Consider the following 21,078-nt stretch of genomic DNA (forward strand, 5'->3'; position numbering starts at 1 on the left):
GTATGTACAACATCCTGAGAGAGCTTGTTATACCAATGAAGTTAATAAATATGGTCAACGTGTGCACAGCGGAGACAAACTGGTTCAAATGGCTCTAAGCACTATGGGACTTAACATCTGAGAACTACTTAAACCTAACTAATCTAAGAACATCACACATATCCATGCCCGAGGCAGGATTCGAACCTGCGACCGTAGCAGCAGCGCGGTTCCGGACTGAAGCGCCTAGAACCGCTCGGCCACAACGGCCGCCGGAGACAAAAGCCAAAGTCAGATAACAAGGGGAGCTGTCCAAGAAATTCCATATCAGAACGGTTGTGAGACAAGGTGATGTTATTTAATCTGGTCCTAGAGAAAGTAATCCGACAAATGAAAAGAGAAAACAAAGGGGTGACGCTAAATGGTAGGACAGATCTATTGGGTTATGCAGATGACATCGCAGTTCTAGCAGAATCAGAGGACGAGATGGCAGAAACTGTAGAGGACCTAACGCAAAATGCAAGTAGGAACGGGCTATGGATTAATGTGGAAAAAACCGAGGTAATGGAGGTATCAAGAGAAGCGCCTAATGACATCCCATTACAAGTAGGATTATGGAAAATGCCATGATAGCGCCAGTATTGTTGTATGGGACAGAAACCCTAAGCACAAGAAGGAAGGATGAATAAAAATTGTTGCTTTTCGAAAGAAAAATTATGAGAAGAATCTTTGGGCCTGTCCAGGAAGGATGTTGATGTAGACGTAGAAAAAAAAAAAAAACAAGAATTGTATGAGCTGATGAGGCAAAACTTGAAAGCGCGGAGAATAAGCTTGGCAAGCCAAATTGCTTAGAGACCAGACACCTCTCGGGCAAAAGGCGTACTTATGGGAGGACCTGATGGTACCTGTCCAATCGGAAGACCCAGAAAGCGATGGGAGGATGAATTGCATAAAGACCTTCACCAGCTGGGAGACCGTGATAACTTGATCCAAAATGTACGAGATCGCCTACTATGGAGGAGCATTGTGAGGTCGGTACATAAGTCTACAGTGTCCTCGATCGCCGATTTGATTGATTAGCCAGCCGAGGTGGACGAGCGGTTCTAGGCGCTACAGTCTGGAACCGAGCGACCGCTACAGTCGCAGATTCGAATCCTGCCTCGGGCATGGATGTGTGTGATGTCCTTAGGTAAGTTAGGTTTAAGTAGTTCTAAGTTCTAGGGAACTGATGACCTCAGAAGTTAAGCCCCATAGTGCTCAGAGCCATTTTTTGATTGATTAATTGATTAATTTATTTTGATTTGATAGCGTTTCCAATTTCGAATCTTCAGTTTTCTAGGTCTGATAATAGCTGAGGAAAGAATTATAATTTTTTTATCGTGTAATTTTGCCTTTATCTCCGTTTATAACAGATGCTTTTGTCTCAAGTACTTTGGAAGTAGGTGCAGTTTTTCCTCGCTATCATTTTATTATGCTCGTGGGAATTGTACCATCGGAAGAACGGTGAAGGAATGCTGAGAAACTATTTGGAACGTGCTGCAGAAGAAATATATACCAGCTCCAGACAAAACCCGTTGGAAACAAATATCACAGCATTTTCAATCTCTTTGGAACCAACACTATTGCATAGGTATGACAGAAGGAAAACCCATACGCGGTAAGAAAATTCCTAGAAGTGGATCAACAAACAACAACACTGGCAGAAAAAAAAATCACAAAACAAAAAAAAAATTAGAGTAATGAAATTTCGGGAATACACTTTTCTAATGCTGATACATCAATAACCAGTGTACCCGTCAGAATGTTGAATGAGGGCATGCAAACGTCCGCGCATTCTGTTGTACAGCTGCCAGATGGAGTTTCGTGACTGTTGCGATTGGTCGGTTTGTTCAGGGATGCTGTTGTGGATGACACTGGAATTGACACTGGATAATGTACCATATGTGCTCGATTGGAGGCAGATCTGGTCATCGAGGAGGCCAAGGCAGCATGCAGACACACTGTAGAGCATGTTGGGTTAAAACAGCGGTATAAGGGCGAGCGTTGTCCTATTGGAAAACACACCCTGGCACACTGTTCGAAAATGGCAGCACAATAGGTTGAATCACCAGACTGACATACAAATTTGCAGTCAGGGTGTGCGGGATAACCACGACATTGCTCCTGCTGCCATATGAAATCACATCCCAGACCATACATCCAGTTGTTGTGTCCAGAGTGTCTAGCACACAGAGCCTGGCTGCAAGCCCTCAACTGGCCTCCTTGTAGCCAACACATGGCAATCACTGCACCTAGGCAGAACCAGCTTTCATCACAAAACACAACAGACCTCCCACCTTCCCTTCCAATGACGGTCTAAGGCGCTGTAGTCATGGACTGTGCGGCTGGTCCCGGCGGAGGTTCGAATCCTCCCTCGGGCGTGTGTGTGTGTGTGTGTGTGTGTGTGTGTGTGTGTGTGTGTGTGTGTGTTTGTCCTTAGGATAATTTAGGTTAAGTAGTGTGTAAGCTTAGGGACTGATGACCTAAGCAGTTAAGTCCCATACGATTTCACACATATTTGAACATTTTATCTATTTATTTATTTATTTATTTATTTATTGCCTTCCAATGAGCTCTCGCTTTACACCACAGGAGTTGTAAATGGCGTTGATTTGGGGTCAGTGGAATGCACGCTACAGGGCGTCTAGCTCGGAGCTGTCCTTGAAGTAACCGATTTGAATCACACACATGGCTCTGAGCACTATGCGACTTAACTTCTGAGGTCATCAGTCGCCTAGAACTTAGAACTAATTCAACCTAACTAACCTAAGCACATCACACACACCCATGCCCGAGGCAGGATTCGAACCTGCGACCGTAGCGGTCACTCGGCTCCAGACTGTAGCGCCCAGAACCGCACGGCCACTCCGGCCGGCGATTTGAATCACTCCGTTGTGTTACTGTAGTGCCAACTGCTGCTCAAATTGCAGCTGCAGATGCAGTATGATGCGCCAGGGCCATACGCCGAACATGGTGGTCTTCCCTCACAGTAGTACCACATGGCCGACCATATGGTGCGTTGTGGGAATGTCCGTGTTACTGATAAGTCGCATACATATACAGTATTTAATAATCACTTTCTCAATATAGCAGGTGAACTAAATAGAAACCTAGTCCCAACACGGAATCATATAGCGCTCTTAGAAAAAAGTGTTCCGAGACTGTTACCTGAAATGCTCCTCCATGATACTGACAAGAGGGAGATTGAGTTAATAATTAAATCACTAAAGACCAAGAACTCTCATGGATATGACGGGGTATCGAGCAGAATACTGAAGTATTGTTCTGTGTATGTTAGCCCAGTACTTAGCCATATCTGTAACTTTTCCTTTAGGAGTGGTCGGTTTCCTGACCGATTAAAGTACTCGGTAGTGAAGCCACTTTATAAAAAGGGAGACAGGGATAATGTTGGCAATTATAGACCTATTTCTATGCCATCGGTGTTTGCTAAAGTTATCGATAAGGTTGTATATTCAAGGTTACTGGAGCATTTAAATTCACATCATTTGCTGTCAAATGTTCAGTTTGGTTTTAGAAATTGTCTAACAACTGAAAATGTTATATTCTCTTTTCTCTGTGAGGTTTTGGACGGATTAAATAAAAGGTTGCGAACGCTAGGTGTTTTCTTTGATTTAACGAAGGCTTTTGACTGTGTTGACCACAAAATACTACTGCAGAAATTGGACCATTATGGAGTAAGGGGAGTAGCTTACAATTGGTTCGCCTCTTACTTTAAGAACAGAAAGCAGAAGGTAATTCTCCGCAATATTGAGAGTGGTAGTGATGTTCAGTCCCAATGGGGCACTGTTAAGTGGGGCGTTCCCCAAGGGTCGGTGCTGGGGCCACTGCTGTTTCTTATTTATATAAATGATATGTCTTCTAGTGTTACAGGTGATTCAAAAATATTTCTGTTTGCTGATGACACCAGCTTGATAGTGAAGGATCTTTTGTGTAATATTGAAACAGTATCAAATAATGTAGTTCATGAAATAAGTTCGTGGCTTGTGGAAAATAATTTGATGCTAAATCACAGTAAGAGTCAGTTTTTACAGTTTCTAACTCACAATTCAACAACAACCGATATTTTGATCAGACCAAATGGGCATATTATAAGCGAGACGGAACAGTTCAAGTTCCTAGCCGTTCGGATAGATAGTAAGCTGTTGTGGAAAGCCCACGTCCAGGATCTTGTTCAGAAACTAAATGCTGCTTTATTTACCATTAGAACAGTATCTGAAATAAGTGACACTACAGCACGAAAAGTAGTTTACTTAGCATATTTTCATGCGCTTATGTCGTATGGTATTATTTTTTGGGGTAATTCTTCTGATTCAAAAAGGGTATTTTTGGCTCAAAAACGGGCTGTTCGAGCTATATGTGGTGTAAGTTCGAGAACCTCTTGTCGACCCCTGTTCAATAGTCTGGGAATTCTGACATTGCCCTCACAGTATATATTTTCTTTAATGTCGTTTGTTGTTAGCAATATTAGCCTATTCCCAAGAGTTAGCAGCTTTCACTCAGTTAATACTAGGCAGAAATCCAATCTGCATGTGGAATGCACTTCCTTGACTCTTGTGCAGAAAGGAGTGCAGTATTCTGCTGCATCCATTTTCAATAAGCTACCACAAGAACTCAAAAATCTTAGCAGTAGCCCAAACTGTTTTAAGTCCAAACTGAAGAGTTTCCTCATGGCTCACTCCTATTCTGTCGAGGAGCTCCTGGAAGAGCTAAAAAATTAAGCAAATTCCAGCGTTACGTTGTTGATTTTCTTTATTTAAATTTACGACTTGTCACCTGAATATGTTTTTTTTATATTTCATTTTATTTGTTTCTAATATCGTGTTATAATTTCATGTATTGATTCGTTCCATGACCATGGAGACTTCTCCTTAATTTGGTCCCACGGAACAATAAATAAATAAATAAGCACAGTCTTCGCGCGACCGTACATTATCGCGAGCACCGCTGCCCGAAATCATATACAGTGGCTACATTCCTGCAAGTCTTTCTGAAGTATCGTGGAAGGAACACCCAACTTCTCATAGCCCTTTTAACGACCTCGTTCAAACTCAGTGAAAAAAAAAATGGTTCAAATGGCTCTGAGCACTATGGGACTCAACATCTGAGGTCATCAGTCCCCTAGAACTTAGAACGACTTAAACCTAACTAACCTAACGACATCACATACATCCATGCCCGAGGCAGGATTCGAACCCGCGACCGTAGCAGCAGCGCGGTTCCGGAATGAAGCGCCAAGAACCGCTCGGCCACAGAGGCCGGTAAACTCAGTGAGGTGCTGACAATAGCGTCTTTGTTGCCTTAGGGGAATTATTCACTAACAACAACTCAGCACGTCCAATCTCAAAGTTAACTAGTGGACGGCCTCTGTGGCCGAGCGGTTCTAGGCGCTTCATTCCGGAACCGCGCTGCTGCTATGGTCGCAGATTCGAATCCTGCATCGGGAATGGATGTGTGTGATGTGCTTAGGTTAGTTAGGTTTAAGCAGTTCTCAGTCTAGGGGACTGATGACCTCAGATGTTAAGTCCCATAGTGCTTAGGGCCATTTTGTTAACTAGTGCTCACTGCCGTTACAGCGCATATTTAAAGCAAATCTGATTTGCATCCTCATGTGCTGCTACTATCGCCACTCTTACGTAACTGGCGTGAAATCTGAATAGACAATATCTTTCAGATGTAGAAACACGACTACCAACTTTTGTTAGTGTCACACAGCTCCTTCTTGGTACTGTGATTTTTCCCGTCAACCTACAAGTTATTATTCAATTGTGCTGATGGCTCCATTCGACTGTAATGGAAATTTCATTGCAATTGAAACAGGATATCCGGGAAGAAACAGTGACGGCGGACCCATTTCCGAAGCTTCATTATTGAACCATAGCCTACAAAAAAGAACTCTCGGAATGCCTGAAACTTGGACCTTACCTCATGAGACTACAAGACAGAGATTCCCATTTTATTTTGTTGCTGGTGAAGCATTTCCTCTCAAGAAAACTCTCATGCGACTATATGGATTTTCAACTACAGACATCCTCGGTCGAAATTGTTAGAGCTTGCATTCGTCATTATGAGCGAATAGCCCCGAATTTTGCAAAATGCTGTAACTTGCAAAAAAATCTCGACAGTGAGCGGCGTCGTAAAAGCTGTGTGCGTGCGGCGCAACAAATGGTTCAAATGGCTCTGAGCACTATGGGACTTAACATCTGAGGTCATCAGTCCCCTAGACTTAGAACTACTTAAACGTAACCAACCTATGGACATCACACACATCCATGCCCGAGGCAGGATTCGAACCTGCGACCGTAGCAGCAGCGCGGTTCCGGACTGAAGCGCCTAGAACCGCTCGTCCATAGCGGCCGGCTGCTGCGGAACTTCATCAGAAACGGGGAAGGAAAAGCATATTCGGTAGGTGAAAATGGCTCTGACGAGGATCAAATTGCACAGCGAGTGCAAGGAGCTGGCATCACTCCCGTAGATGAGACCTCGAGTGTCTTACAATAACGAAATTATTTAACTCAATATTTCCTGACACCGGACGTTTCTTTATTTTGGCAATGAAAGTGCAGTGTTAACAATAATTAAGTGAAAATAGAAACAATTATCGGCTGCGTAAGCTCATGATAGGTTTCTTGTTGCTCTGTTAAAATGGTTTACATAAAATTTTTAAAAACACTGTACAAAGAGACAGTGAAAACTGCTGTACATTATCCACGATTTCATATGTATAACGATACTACTGAAATAACGCAACAACGTAGTGCCACTTGCATCAGTCTCTCTTACTAGAGCTGCCCATGCCTTTTCCACAGCTTGTTTCTTCGAATACTCTCGCAAATCGTGACTGTACAGAAATGGATGATTCTCCACTGCTTGGCGGAATTTACTTGGTTCCAATCTGACATAGCTAATAACTGCGAAATAACACGAACGCAGTGAGAGTCGCACCACGGATGTGGTTGCACGGGAGTCACACGCAGGTTGAGTTGCGCACGTGCGTTACAGTTGCGCCTGTGGACGAGGTACAATACAGTACACTGAAGCGTCAAAAGTCGTAGGACACCACCTAACATCGTGTCGGACCTCCGTTCGTCCAGCGTAGCGCAACAACTCGAAGTCGCATGGATCCAACAAATCGCTGGAAGTTCCCTGCGGAAATATGGAGTCATGATGTCTGAATAGCTGTCCATAATTGGGAAGTGTGCCGGTGCTGAATGTTGTGCCCAGCGTAGCGCAACAACTCGACGTCGCATGGATTCAACAAATCGCTGGAAGTTCCCTGCGGAAATAGGGAGTCATGATGTCTGAATAGCTGTCCATAATTGGGAAGTGTGCCGGTGCTGAATGTTGTGCCCAGCGTAGCGCAACAACTCGGCGTCGCATGGATCCAACAAATCGCTGGAAGTTCCCTGCGGAAATCTGGAGTCATGATGTCTGAATAGCTGTCCATAATTGGGAAGTGTGCCGGTGCTGAATGTTGTGCCCAGCGTAGCGCAACAACTCGAAGTCGCATGGATTCAACAAATCGCTGGAAGTTCCCTGCGGAAATATGGAGTCATGATGTCTGAATAGCTGTCCATAATTGGGAAGTGTGCCGGTGCTGAATGTTGTGCCCAGCGTAGCGCAACAACTCGGCGTCGCATGGATCCAACAAATCGCTGGAAGTTCCCTGCGGAAATATGGAGTCATGATGTCTGAATAGCTGTCCATAATTGGGAAGTGTGCCGGTGCTGAATGTTGTGCCCAGCGTAGCGCAACAACTCGTCGTCGCATGGATCCAACAAATCGCTGGAAGTTCCCTGCGGAAATCTGGAGTCATGATGTCTGAATAGCTGTCCATAATTGGGAAGTGTGCCGGTGCTGAATGTTGTGCCCAGCGTAGCGCAACAACTCGACGTCGCATGGATTCAACAAATCGCTGGAAGTTCCCTGCGGAAATATGGAGTCATGATGTCTGAATAGCTGTCCATAATTGGGAAGTGTGCCGGTGCTGAATGTTGTGCCCAGCGTAGCGCAACAACTCGACGTCGCATGGATTCAACAAATCGCTGGAAGTTCCCTGCGGAAATCTGGAGTCATGATGTCTGAATAGCTGTCCATAATTGGGAAGTGTGCCGGTGCTGAATGTTGTGCCCAGCGTAGCGCAACAACTCGACGTCGCATGGATTCAACAAATCACTGGAAGTTCCCTGCGGAAATCTGGAGTCATTATGTCTGAATAGCTGTCCATAATTGGGAAGTGTGCCGGTGCTGAATGTTGTGCCCAGCGTAGCGCAACAACTCGACGTCGCATGGATTCAACAAATCGCTGGAAGTTCCCTGCGGAAATATGGAGTCATGATGTCTGAATAGCTGTCCATAATTGGGAAGTGTGCCGGTGCTGAATGTTGTGCCCAGCGTAGCGCAACATCTCGACGTCGCATGGATTCAAAAAATCGCTGCAAGTTCCCTGCGGAAATATGGAGTCATGATGTCTGAATAGCTGTCCATAATTGGGAAGTGTGCCGGTGCTGAATGTTGTGCCCAGCGTAGCGCAACAACTCGGCGTCGCATGGATCCAACAAATCGCTGGAAGTTCCCTGCGGAAATATGGAGTCATGATGTCTGAAAAGCTGTCCATAATTGGGAAGTGTGCCAGTGCTGAATGTTGTGCCCAGCGTAGCGCAACAACTCGACGTCGCATGGATCCAACAAATCGCTGGAAGTTCCCTGCGGAAATACGGAGTCATGATGTCTAAATAGCTGTCCATAATTGGGAAGTGTGCCGGTGCTGAATGTTGTGCCCAGCATAGCGCAACAACTCGGCGTCGCATGGATTCAACAAATCGCTGCAAGTTCCCTGCGGAAATAGGGAGTCATGATGTCTGAATAGCTCTCCATAATTGGGAAGTGTGCCGGTGCTGAATGTTGTGCCCAGCGTAGCGCAACAACTCGACGTCGCATGGATCCAACAAATCGCTGGAAGTTCCCTGCGGAAATATGGAGTCATGATGTCTGAATAGCTGTCCATAATTGGGAAGTGTGCCGGTGCTGAATATTGTGCCCAGCGTAGCGCAACAACTCGAAGTCGCATGGATTCAACAAATCGCTGGAAGTTCCCTGCGGAAATATGGAGTCATGATGTCTGAATAGCTGTCCATAATTGGGAAGTGTGCCGGTGCTGAATGTTGTGCCCAGCGTAGCGCAACAACTCGGCGTCGCATGGATCCAACAAATCGCTCGAAGTTCCCTGCGGAAATATGGAGTCATGATGTCTGAATACCTGTCCATAATTGGGAAGTGTGCCGGTGCTGAATGTTGTGCCCAGCGTAGCGCAACAACTCGACGTCGCATGGATCCAACAAATCGCTGGAAGTTCCCTGCGGAAATCTGGAGTCATGATGTCTGAATAGCTGTCCATAATTGGGAAGTGTGCCGGTGCTGAATGTTGTGCCCAGCGTAGCGCAACAACTCGACGTCGCATGGATTCAACAAATCGCTGGAAGTTCCCTGCGGAAATATGGAGTCATGATGTCTGAATAGCTGTCCATAATTGGGAAGTGTGCCGGTGCTGAATGTTGTGCCCAGCGTAGCGCAACAACTCGACGTCGCATGGATTCAACAAATCGCTGGAAGTTCCCTGCGGAAATATGGAGTCATGATGTCTGAATACCTGTCCATAATTGGGAAGTGTGCCGGTGCTGAATGTTGTGCCCAGCGTAGCGCAACAACTCGAAGTCGCATGGATCCAACAAATCGCTGGAAGTTCCCTGCGGAAATATGGAGTCATGATGTCTGAATAGCTGTCCATAATTGGGAAGTGTGCCGGTGCTGAATGTTGTGCCCAGCGTAGCGCAACAACTCGACGTCGCATGGATCCAACAAATCGCTGGAAGTTCCCTGCGGAAATATGGAGTCATGATGTCTAAATAGCTGTCCATAATTGGGAAGTGTGCCGGTGCTGAATGTTGTGCCCAGCATAGCGCAACAACTCGGCGTCGCATGGATTCAACAAATCGCTGGAAGTTCCCTGCGGAAATAGGGAGTCATGATGTCTGAATAGCTGTCCATAATTGGGAAGTGTGCCGGTGCTGAATGTTGTGCCCAGCGTAGCGCAACAACTCGGCGTCGCATGGATCCAACAAATCGCTGGAAGTTCCCTGCGGAAATATGGAGTCATGATGTCTGAATAGCTGTCCATAATTGGGAAGTGTGCCGGTGCTGAATGTTGTGCCCAGCGTAGCGCAACAACTCGAAGTCGCATGGATTCAACAAATCGCTGGAAGTTCCCTGCGGAAATATGGAGTCATGATGTCTGAATAGCTGTCCATAATTGGGAAGTGTGCCGGTGCTGAATGTTGTGCCCAGCGTAGCGCAACAACTCGGCGTCGCATGGATCCAACAAATCGCTGGAAGTTCCCTGCGGAAATATGGAGTCATGATGTCTGAATACCTGTCCATAATTGGGAAGTGTGCCGGTGCTGAATGTTGTGCCCAGCGTAGCGCAACAACTCGAAGTCGCATGGATTCAACAAATCGCTGGAAGTTCCCTGCGGAAATATGGAGTCATGATGTCTGAATAGCTGTCCATAATTGGGAAGTGTGCCGGTGCTGAATGTTGTGCCCAGCGTAGCGCAACAACTCGGCGTCGCATGGATCCAACAAATCGCTGCAAGTTCCCTGCGGAAATATGGAGTCATGATGTCTGAATAGCTGTCCATAATTGGGAAGTGTGCCGGTGCTGAATGTTGTGCCCAGCGTAGCGCAACAACTCGACGTCGCATGGATCCAACAAATCGCTGGAAGTTCCCTGCGGAAATCTGGAGTCATGATGTCTGAATAGCTGTCCATAATTGGGAAGTGTGCCGGTGCTGAATGTTGTGCCCAGCGTAGCGCAACAACTCGACGTCGCATGGATTCAACAAATCGCTGGAAGTTCCCTGCGGAAATATGGAGTCATGATGTCTGAATAGCTGTCCATAATTGGGAAGTGTGCCGGTGCTGAATGTTGTGCCCAGCGTAGCGCAACAACTCGACGTCGCATGGATTCAACAAATCGCTGGAAGTTCCCTGCGGAAATATGGAGTCATGATGTCTGAATAGCTGTCCATAATTGGGAAGTGTGCCGGTGCTGAATGTTGTGCCCAGCGTAGCGCAACAACTCGACGTCGCATGGATTCAACAAATCGCTGGAAGTTCCCTGCGGAAATATGGAGTCATGATGTCTGAATACCTGTCCATAATTGGGAAGTGTGCCGGTGCTGAATGTTGTGCCCAGCGTAGTGCAACAACTCGAAGTCGCATGGATCCAACAAATCGCTGGAAGTTCCCTGCGGAAATATGGAGTCATGATGTCTGAATAGCTGTCCATAATTGGGAAGTGTGCCGGTGCTGAATGTTGTGCCCAGCGTAGCGCAACAACTCGACGTCGCATGGATCCAACAAATCGCTGGAAGTTCCCTGCGGAAATATGGAGTCATGATGTCTAAATAGCTGTCCATAATTGGGAAGTGTGCCGGTGCTGAATGTTGTGCCCAGCATAGCGCAACAACTCGGCGTCGCATGGATTCAACAAATCGCTGGAAGTTCCCTGCGGAAATAGGGAGTCATGATGTCTGAATAGCTGTCCATAATTGGGAAGTGTGCCGGTGCTGAATGTTGTGCCCAGCGTAGCGCAACAACTCGGCGTCGCATGGATCCAACAAATCGCTGGAAGTTCCCTGCGGAAATATGGAGTCATGATGTCTGAATAGCTGTCCATAATTGGGAAGTGTGCCGGTGCTGAATGTTGTGCCCAGCGTAGCGCAACAACTCGAAGTCGCATGGATTCAACAAATCGCTGGAAGTTCCCTGCGGAAATATGGAGTCATGATGTCTGAATAGCTGTCCATAATTGGGAAGTGTGCCGGTGCTGAATGTTGTGCCCAGCGTAGCGCAACAACTCGGCGTCGCATGGATCCAACAAATCGCTGGAAGTTCCCTGCGGAAATATGGAGTCATGATGTCTGAATACCTGTCCATAATTGGGAAGTGTGCCGGTGCTGAATGTTGTGCCCAGCGTAGCGCAACAACTCGAAGTCGCATGGATTCAACAAATCGCTGGAAGTTCCCTGCGGAAATATGGAGTCATGATGTCTGAATAGCTGTCCATAATTGGGAAGTGTGCCGGTGCTGAATGTTGTGCCCAGCGTAGCGCAACAACTCGGCGTCGCATGGATCCAACAAATCGCTGCAAGTTCCCTGCGGAAATATGGAGTCATGATGTCTGAATAGCTGTCCATAATTGGGAAGTGTGCCGGTGCTGAATGTTGTGCCCAGCGTAGCGCAACAACTCGACGTCGCATGGATCCAACAAATCGCTGGAAGTTCCCTGCGGAAATCTGGAGTCATGATGTCTGAATAGCTGTCCATAATTGGGAAGTGTGCCGGTGCTGAATGTTGTGCCCAGCGTAGCGCAACAACTCGACGTCGCATGGATTCAACAAATCGCTGGAAGTTCCCTGCGGAAATATGGAGTCATGATGTCTGAATAGCTGTCCATAATTGGGAAGTGTGCCGGTGCTGAATGTTGTGCCCAGCGTAGCGCAACAACTCGACGTCGCATGGATTCAACAAATCGCTGGAAGTTCCCTGCGGAAATCTGGAGTCATGATGTCTGAATAGCTGTCCATAATTGGGAAGTGTGCCGGTGCTGAATGTTGTGCCCAGCGTAGCGCAACAACTCGACGTCGCATGGATTCAACAAATCGCTGGAAGTTCCCTGCGGAAATCTGGAGTCATGATGTCTGAATAGCTGTCCATAATTGGGAAGTGTGCCGGTGCTGAATGTTGTGCCCAGCGTAGCGCAACAACTCGACGTCGCATGGATTCAACAAATCGCTGGAAGTTCCCTGCGGAAATCTGGAGTCATGATGTCTGAATAGCTGTCCATAATTGGGAAGTGTGCCGGTGCTGAATGTTGTGCCCAGCGTAGCGCAACAACTCGACGTCGCATGGATTCAACAAATCGCTGGAAGTTCCCTGCGGAAATCTGGAGTCATGATGTCTGAATAGCTGTCCATAATTGGGAAGTGTGCCGGTGCTGAATGTTGTGCCCAGCGTAGCGCAACAACTCGAAGTCGCATGGATTCAACAAATCGCTGGAAGTTCCCTGCGGAAATATGGAGTCATGATGTCTGAATAGCTGTCCATAATTGGGAAGTGTGCCGGTGCTGAATGTTGTGCCCAGCGTAGCGCAACAACTCGGCGTCGCATGGATTCAACAAATCGCTGGAAGTTCCCTGCGGAAATATGGAGTCATGATGTCTGAATAGCTGTCCATAATTGGGAAGTGTGCCGGTGCTGAATGTTGTGCCCAGCGTAGCGCAACAACTCGACGTCGCATGGATCCAACAAATCGCTGGAAGTTCCCTGCGGAAATATGGAGTCATGATGTCTGAATAGCTGTCCAGAATTGGGAAGTGTGCCGGTGCTGAATGTTGTGCCCAGCGTAGCGCAACAACTCGACGTCGCATGGATCCAACAAATCACTGGAAGTTCCCTGCGGAAATAGGGAGTCATGATGTCTGAATAGCTCTCCATAATTGGGAAGTGTGCCGGTGCTGAATGTTGTGCCCAGCGTAGCGCAACAACTCGGCGTCGCATGGATCCAACAAATCGCTGGAAGTTCCCTGCGGAAATAGGGAGTCATGATGTCTGAATAGCTGTCCATAATTGGGAAGTGTGCCGGTGCTGAATGTTGTGCCCAGCGTAGCGCAACAACTCGACGTCGCATGGATCCAACAAATCGCTGGAAGTTCCCTGCGGAAATATGGAGTCATGATGTCTAAATAGCTGTCCATAATTGGGAAGTGTGCCGGTGCTGAATGTTGTGCCCAGCATAGCGCAACAACTCGGCGTCGCATGGATTCAACAAATCGCTGGAAGTTCCCTGCGGAAATAGGGAGTCATGATGTCTGAATAGCTGTCCATAATTGGGAAGTGTGCCGGTGCTGAATGTTGTGCCCAGCGTAGCGCAACAACTCGGCGTCGCATGGATCCAACAAATCGCTGGAAGTTCCCTGCGGAAATATGGAGTCATGATGTCTGAATAGCTGTCCATAATTGGGAAGTGTGCCGGTGCTGAATGTTGTGCCCAGCGTAGCGCAACAACTCGAAGTCGCATGGATTCAACAAATCGCTGGAAGTTCCCTGCGGAAATATGGAGTCATGATGTCTGAATAGCTGTCCATAATTGGGAAGTGTGCCGGTGCTGAATGTTGTGCCCAGCGTAGCGCAACAACTCGGCGTCGCATGGATCCAACAAATCGCTGGAAGTTCCCTGCGGAAATATGGAGTCATGATGTCTGAATACCTGTCCATAATTGGGAAGTGTGCCGGTGCTGAATGTTGTGCCCAGCGTAGCGCAACAACTCGAAGTCGCATGGATTCAACAAATCGCTGGAAGTTCCCTGCGGAAATATGGAGTCATGATGTCTGAATAGCTGTCCATAATTGGGAAGTGTGCCGGTGCTGAATGTTGTGCCCAGCGTAGCGCAACAACTCGGCGTCGCATGGATCCAACAAATCGCTGCAAGTTCCCTGCGGAAATATGGAGTCATGATGTCTGAATAGCTGTCCATAATTGGGAAGTGTGCCGGTGCTGAATGTTGTGCCCAGCGTAGCGCAACAACTCGACGTCGCATGGATCCAACAAATCGCTGGAAGTTCCCTGCGGAAATATGGAGTCATGATGTCTGAATAGCTGTCCATAATTGGGAAGTGTGCCGGTGCTGAATGTTGTGCCCAGCGTAGCGCAACAACTCGACGTCGCATGGATCCAACAAATCGCTGGAAGTTCCCTGCGGAAATATGGAGTCATGATGTCTGAATAGCTGTCCATAATTGGGAAGTGTGCCGGTGCTGAATGTTGTGCCCAGCGTAGCGCAACAACTCGACGTCGCATGGATCCAACAAATCGCTGGAAGTTCCCTGCGGAAATATGGAGTCATGATGTCTGAATAGCTGTCCATAATTGGGAAGTGTGCCGGTGCTGAATGTTGTGCCCAGCGTAGCGCAACAACTCGACGTCGCATGGATCCAACAAATCGCTGGAAGTTCCCTGCGGAAATATGGAGTCATGATGTCTGAATAGCTGTCCATAATTGGGAAGTGTGCCGGTGCTGAATGTTGTGCCCAGCGTAGCGCAACAACTCGACGTCGCATGGATTCAACAAATCGCTGGAAGTTCCCTGCGGAAATATGGAGTCATGATGTCTGAATAGCTGTCCATAATTGGGAAGTGTGCCGGTGCTGAATGTTGTGCCCAGCGTAGCGCAACAACTCGACGTCGCATGGATTCAACAAATCGCTGGAAGTTCCCTGCGGAAATCTGGAGTCATGATGTCTGAATAGCTGTCCATAATTGGGAAGTGTGCCGGTGCTGAATGTTGTGCCCAGCGTAGCGCAACAACTCGACGTCGCATGGATTCAACAAATCGCTGGAAGTTCCCTGCGGAAATCTGGAGTCATGATGTCTGAATAGCTGTCCATAATTGGGAAGTGTGCCGGTGCTGAATGTTGTGCCCAGCGTAGCGCAACAACTCGACGTCGCATGGATTCAACAAATCGCTGGAAGTTCCCTGCGGAAATCTGGAGTCATGATGTCTGAATAGCTGTCCATAATTGGGAAGTGTGCCGGTGCTGAATGTTGTGCCCAGCGTAGCGCAACAACTCGACGTCGCATGGATTCAACAAATCGCTGGAAGTTCCCTGCGGAAATCTGGAGTCATGATGTCTGAATAGCTGTCCATAATTGGGAAGTGTGCCGGTGCTGAATGTTGTGCCCAGCGTAGCGCAACAACTCGACGTCGCATGGATCCAACAAATCGCTGGAAGTTCCCTGCGGAAATCTGGAGTCATGATGTCTGAATAGCTGTCCATAATTGGGAAGTGTGCCGGTGCTGAATGTTGTGCACAAACTCACCTCATAAATATTCGATGGGATTCACGTCGGGCGATCCGCATAGCCAAATCATCTGCTCGCATTGTCCAGAATGTTCTTCAAACCAATCGTGAACAACTACGGTCCGGTGACATGGCGCACAGTTTATACATAAAAATCCCATTGTTGAATGGTCTCAAGGTATCCGAACTTAACCATTTCCTGTCAATGATCGGTTCAGTTGCAGCAGAGGACCCAGTCCGTCCTGTGTAAATACAGCCCATACCATTATGGGACCACCATCAGCTTGCACAGTGCGTTGTGGACATCTTGGGTCTGTGGATTGTGACATTACAGCCTTTATCACTGCGATTTTTAACATGTAAAAGTTTTTTTTTTGTGTATTCGCGTCAGTATGTGCGAACTTTTAACATATACCAATGAATGTTGTAACCAGATATCTTTGCCGCGCTCCTGAAAAGCGCAGAATATCACGATAGCTATAAACTGTTATACGCTGCTATCGACCAGTAAAAAAAAAAAAAAACGATGCACCTATGTTTCAAAATAACAATTGCCAATTTTTACTTCTGCAGGGAGCCGCGCCGCTCTCTAGCTGTTCTGTGAATGTGTTGCGAGTCGGACGCAAAAGTATTGTGCTCCATACTGATATAATCATTTTATTGGAACTTTAAGAGTTTAAGTGATTAAAAAATATATGTAGCCACAAACAAGCGAGAATGTATATCATGAAAATTCGCTCCACCGCCACAATGGGTGGTCATGTTAATGTAAGTTTCAGTTTCATAATATAATACTTGAAGCCTTGAAGTTTATTTAATTTCAAAGAAAATCTCTCAACCTTATTTTCATTAATTATACTTGTGATAATCTTTCCTGTTTAAAAGATTTATGCAGCTTATGATCCAGCGTGTGTTCTGTCGGAACAGGAGGCTGTCGTGACGACATCGTTATAGTATTTATTCCAAGTTCTTTCAGTTCCGTTTATATGTTCGTACAAATCCAATTAGTTGGTCCCTTGCGTTTCTTTCATGTAACTTCCGTCTGTTTTCTCCGCGCGATTTTCCTCCGAAAAAAAAATTTCTGTTCATTTTTTTACTAATTTTTGATATCGCGAATGAGAGAAGACAGCCGCCTCCTGCTCCGAACGGAACACCACGACTTTTCTAACGTCGGAGAGTACCGCACGAATTTTCCGCTAAAAGGTAATAGAATTTCTTAAAGCTGGATCAATTACACATGTTGCTGCTGTTCTCCGACAAATCTGGTGTGATTAATAGTAATTTATTCTGTCACGACAAAAAGAACCAATTTTATTTTTACCAAAGCAACAAAGCTTTCAATTAAATTACTAAAAAAAAAATCATACCAGATCTGGGGAGGCATGATGATTTGGGAAGGATCATCAGGACTCACAGGATTCATAGTGTCTACGCCTCACTCGAATCTACCATCAGCTCTTACCAGCTGAAATCAGGACTCTTCTGGCCAGGCCACAGTTTTCCAGTCGTCTAGGGTCCAACCTTTATGGTCATGAGCCGAGGAGAGGTGGTGCAGGCGATGTCGTGCTGTTAGCAATGATCGCTTCAGACGTCTGTTGCCATAGCCCATTAACTGTCTAATGGATTCGTTCGTCGTTCGTCCCTCACGGTTTTCTGTGGTTATTTAAGTCAGCGTTGCTTGTCTGTTAGCACAGACAACTCTACGCAAACGCCGCTGCTTTCGGTCGTTAAGTGAAGGCTGTCGGCCACTGCGTTGTCTGTGGTGAGAGGTAACACCTGAAATTTGGTATTGTCGGCACTCTCGACAATGTGCACCTCGGGATACTGTATTCCCTACCGATTTCCAAAGTGTAATGTCCCATGCGGCTATCTCAAACTACCACCCCTCATTCAATGTCCGTTAATTCAATCCATGACTTTTGTCACCTCAGGATATAATGGGTCAGACTCGCAAGCTACTGCTGTCCGACACTCACGCGACATTTCGTTGCAGTTGCGTTGCGCTAGTGGATGAACGGCCTAAACAGACTGAAGTGGATATAAGCTGCAACAGTAGTAGAGAGAAGCTGGGACTTAAACAGGATAGATAAATCAGCGTAACTGCATCAAAACAAATTTCGTGACTGATAACAACAACAACAACAACAACAACAACAACAACAACAACAACAACAATCACCACAACAGTTCAGATGGATTCTTTCCGCGTACCACCAATCTACTTACTGTATGAGCAAATATAGGTAGACATTCTGTTATGCATGCAAACAGAAACTGCACTCCTCTACTTACATACAAATATTACTGCACTCCTGCTCATACTTGCTGATACACTGCGGTTTCGAATCACCTCGGGGTATGACCATGCGGTGCATTTGACCTGCGGTCGTCGCACGGTGGCGCTGGCAGCAGTCCACATACGCAGAGGTGTGTTGGTGCATGTCAGAGTACGGTGCAGCGAGTAAGGGTACATACGTTTTCACACGTGCTAATGGTGACTGTGTGTTGAAAATGGCTCAAATGACACATATTGATGACGTTATGAGGGGTGGAATTCCAGGGCGACTGGAGGCTGTTCAAGAACTGCAGGTTGTAGCATGGGCCCTCTGTGTGCTACAAAGCGTCATTTCAAGACTATGGAAACGATTCCAGCAGACAGGAAACGTGTCCAGGCACTACAGTACGGGACGTCCACAGTGTACAACACCACAAGAAGACCGATATCTCACCATCAGTGCCCGCAGACGGCCACGGAGTACTGCGGGTAGCCTTGCTCAGGACCTTACCCCAGCCACTGGAACAGTTGTCTCCAGACACACAGTCTACAGACGACTGAACAGACATGGTTTACTCGCCCGTAGACCTGCAAGGTGCATTCCACTGACCGCTGGTCACAGGAGCGCCCGTAAAGCCTGGTGTCAAGAATACAGTACATGGTCATTGGAACAGTGGCCCCAGGCTATGTTCACGGACGAGTCAAAATATAGTCTGAACAGTGATTCTCGCCTGGTTTTCATCTGGCGTGAACCAGGAACCAGATACCAACCTCTTAATGTTCTTGAAAGGGACCTGTTGGAGGTCTTGGTTTGATGGTATGGGGTGGTGCACGTACACCCCTGCATGTCTTTGACAGAGGTACTGTAACAGGTCAGGTGTATCAGGACGTCATTTTGCACCGCCTTTTCAGGGGTGCAATGGGTCCCACCTTCCTCCTGACGGATGATAACGCACGGCCCCACCGAGCTGCCATTGTGGAGGAGTGCCTTGAAACAGAAGATATCAGGCGAATGGAGTGGCCCGCCTGTTCTCCAGACTTAAACACCATCGAGCACGGTTGGGATGCTCTCGATCGACGTATCGCTGCACGTCTTCAAACCCCTAGGACACTTCAGGAGCTCCGACAGGCCCTGGTGCAAGAATGACAGGCTATACCCCAGCAGCTGCTCGACCACCTGATCCAGAGTATGCCAACCCGTTGTGCGGCCTGTGTACGTGTGCATGGTGATCATATCCAACACTGATGTCGGGGTACATGCGCAGGAAACAGTGGCGTTTTGTAGCACATGTGTTTTGGGACGGTTTTCTCAACTTATCACCAATACCGTGGACTTACAGATCTGTGTCGCGTGTGTTCCCTATGTGCCTATGCTATTAGCGCCAGTTTTGTGTAGTGCCACATTGTGTGGCATCACATTCTGCAATTATCCTTAATTTGTGAGCATGAGTGTAGGATTGCAAGAACACTGCTAGCTAGCCATTCAAAGTGCGACACCATGACGGTATGCAACAATCACCACGTTAGCATGAAACTTGATGCTTCGATATGCAAATTATTGTGCCGTAGAACAGTTTTCCGAGCGGATACTAGAACGAGTGTTTAAGACATTCTGTGGCAACGCCAGAAGCAGAAGACTGCTGTCTTTGAATCGTGTGGATTGTTCTGTGTTATCAATTTTGACAAGTTCGTATACCTATTCTGTGAGGCATAATTTGCACACCAGCCCAGCATTTGCCTTAAGGAGCGTGAGAAAGACCCAGAGAACAACACAAAGGCTGGCCGGTATGCCAGCTCACCTCCCTGATTTGCAAGCTAGCATGCTGCGTGTTACGCTGTATGAGCTGTTCCTTCCTATTATACAGCGTGAAACCAACAAGATGTTTACCTTAAATGGATTTTCTCTTTTTTGTTTTTTCGTGGATTAAATCATAGCGCCCCGATATTACATTGAGCAACTAAGGAAGATAACTAGCTGGATGGAAGTCTTTCAAGCCCTGGACCAACGGGATGCACCATCACGCTCGAAAATTGGAAGGCTATACGGGAAATTTGTAAGGACGAGGTCTGTTCAAGGGAGGAGCGGTAGAAAGAGATTACATTGATAGAAGGATATTACATTGAGCAACTGAGGAAGATAGCTGGCTGGATGGAAGTCTTTCAAGGCCTGGACCAACGGGATGCACCATCACGCTTGAAAATTTGTAGGCTCTACAGGAAGTTTGTAAGGACGGGGTCTGTTCAAGGAAACAGCGGTGCAAAGAGATCTGTCCGAACAGAAAGAAAATAACATCCTCCTCCAGGGAGCGACAGTAGCCAGCCCAACCAACTTCTCGGGCAGACTTTCTCTAGGAACTGACATTTCTCAAAGATCAGTGGTTAGAATTTTGCACTACAGTTTAGGAGTGAAGCCATACCATTCGCAGATTGTGCAGCAGCTCACAAACACAGGGAAGCAAGTACGTGTGAGTGCTGCACAATCTACTTTGGAAATGGCACACATGGAATCTGGCATTCTGTTCTCGTTTTCTGACGAAGCAACATTCCACATCGGTCGTGGGAACAAGCACAACTGTGTTATTAAGGCGATCGAGCACCCCTTGGAAGTTCAGGAACACATGCGCGATTCCCCTAAGGTGAACGTTTGGTGCCGGCCGCTGTGGCGGAGCGGTTCTAGGCGCTTCAGTCCGGTACCGCACTGCTGCTACGGTCGCAGGTTCGAATCCCGCCTCGGGCATGGAGGTGTGTGTTGTCCTTAGGTTAGGTTTAAGTAGTTCTAAGTCTAGGGGACTGATGACCTCAGATGTAAAGTCCCATAGTGCTCATAGCCATCTGAACCATCCATC

General features: G+C 47.0%; 1 protein-coding gene across 3 annotated transcripts in view; it reads right to left on the reverse strand.

Moving 5' to 3' along the window:
* LOC126214858 (aminopeptidase Ey-like) overlaps positions 1–21,078 on the reverse strand; it is a 282,069-nt gene that overhangs the window by 239,062 nt on the left and 21,929 nt on the right. The gene's annotated exons all lie outside the window — the stretch shown is intronic.

This window comes from Schistocerca nitens, chromosome 12, assembly GCF_023898315.1.
Source record: "Schistocerca nitens isolate TAMUIC-IGC-003100 chromosome 12, iqSchNite1.1, whole genome shotgun sequence".
NCBI classification, from domain to species: domain Eukaryota; kingdom Metazoa; phylum Arthropoda; class Insecta; order Orthoptera; family Acrididae; genus Schistocerca; species Schistocerca nitens.